The 2,049-nt window shown below is 39.9% G+C and overlaps 1 non-coding gene across 1 annotated transcript; it reads right to left on the reverse strand.

The window, feature by feature from the left end:
• Positions 1 to 1,693: 1,693 nt before the first annotated feature.
• LOC138362207 (5S ribosomal RNA) lies at positions 1,694 to 1,812 on the reverse strand. The gene has a single exon (XR_011227489.1). It is a non-coding gene; the product is annotated as a 5S ribosomal RNA (ribosomal RNA).
• Positions 1,813 to 2,049: the final 237 nt, after the last annotated feature.

Below are 2,049 nucleotides of genomic sequence, written 5' to 3' on the forward strand. Positions count from 1 at the left end.
CAGGCAGGCAGGCAGGCAGGCAGGCAGGCAGGCAGGCAGCCAGGCAGCCAGCCAGCCAGCCAGCCAGCCAGCCAGCCAGCCAGCCAGCCAGCCAGCCAGCCAGCCAGCCAGCCAGCCACTCCCACTTTGTATTTATATGCATTCAATTTATATTCAAACATTATATATGTTAAGGGCCTTGTTTTAGTGTTTATTTTAAAAATGACAAACATCGAGTCATTTTACCAGTCCTTTAGCGTTAACGGTGATGCATTTTAAAACTGAACATAAATCGCCTTTTCTGGATATATCAAATATCGAATCCGCTTAATGTGCCTACAATTCAATCATTCAAAAAATACATAATTTACATCAAGCCTTTTCATAGAACAGACAATAAGATTTGTACATGCAAAAAAAAAAAAAAATCCTTTAAGTTATCAATACAATGTGAGAAAACTTTACTTTTATAACTAAAGTTGCACAATTATACCAACTCTATGGTGGCTGGGTTGTAAGGTGTGTGGCTGGTGTTTTGGAAGTCGCGAGTTCAAACGACCCAATGGGAATAATACTTTTTTTTTTTTGCCATACAATCTTCCTAATACTATTATGTAGGTTTGTGTGTGTTTTTTTATTCATTCTTTGGTTTTATAGATGACATACATATTGACTCCTTTTACCGGTCCTTAATTAGGCTCTGGGGAAGCAATGGTGGTGGTGGTGGTGGTGGTGGTGGTGCATTTAAAACTAAACCAAAAATCACCAGTTCTGGACGCGTCAAATATCATATCCGCTTAATGTGTCTACAACCTAATTACTTAAAACTACACTATTTAATTCATTCATATCATGTGCATATTGGTCATTATGCTCATACAACCGACATCAAAATTTATTTTCATTATTAGAATCATACATTTCATCAAGTAATACAGATACAAAGAGATTTTCTTTCTGAGAAGACCGTTAGTATTGGCTTGCAGGCAGGCAGGCAGGCAGGCATTTGAGGGTTATTATTTCGCCTGTTGATTGGGGGGAGGGTTGATGTGTTAGGGGGTTTTCGGTTAGATGTGGTGGTGGTGATTGGTGGTGGTGATTGGTGGTGATTGGTGGTGATTGGTGGTGGTGGTGGTGGTGGTGGTGGTAGTAGGTGGGAGTTGGGGGTGGGGGGGGGGGGGGGGGGGAAGGGGGAGGGGAATGATGGTCTGTGGATTCCTTCTCCGTACCCTTTACATATAAGCAAAAATATGCCTTCTTGTGGGTATAGAAACATTAACACAAATTATATCAGTAACTGATATTGTAGCCTTTTAAACAGAAAAGATTTGTACATACAAATACTTTTTAATTATCATTTATTTGTGGAAATGGCATTTACGTCATTAAATTGATACCTCAGCATCAAGCTAGTGTCCTGCAGCAGTGGTCCAGTGGTAAAGTGTATATAAGTGATGCGTATTCTTGGAGTTGCGAGTTCAAACCCGGATTAAGCTATATATATATATATATATACAACATGTTTTGTTTTGGTTGTTTGTTTTTGTATAAAGCCTCACACAATATCTATATTAAGCGAGTTTGTTTTAAACATGACATACATATTAATTCATTTTACCAGGCCTTATTCCACACAACTCCGTGAATTTCCCGTGGAGCCAGCCATTCAAACAAAAACAAACGAAACAAAACAAAACAAAACAAAAAACATTATTGCCAACAGCATTTGGTGTTCCCAGGCGGTCACCCATCCAAGTACTAACCAAACCCAACGTTGCTTAACTTCGCTGATCGGACGAGAAGCGGTGTTCTCAACGTGGTATGGCCGTTGGCATGAGACTGCCTACACATTGTGGCTAATAACCAACTCTTTTAAGTCATCGCGGCAGGATACGGACCTGCTTGTGGTGTCTTAATGGTAATTGTATCCTAACATATTTTTGTCTCCTTGGCATGGATATTTAACATCGTTTATTCAGTCTTGGGTTTATGTTCTTTCGCCATTTACAGACATTTTACATCTACCTACTTCCTCAGCCTGCCCTGCCAATTTCTAATGAATTTGTGGAT

This window comes from Procambarus clarkii, unplaced genomic scaffold, assembly GCF_040958095.1.
Source record: "Procambarus clarkii isolate CNS0578487 unplaced genomic scaffold, FALCON_Pclarkii_2.0 HiC_scaffold_1458, whole genome shotgun sequence".
Lineage (NCBI taxonomy): Eukaryota > Metazoa > Arthropoda > Malacostraca > Decapoda > Cambaridae > Procambarus > Procambarus clarkii.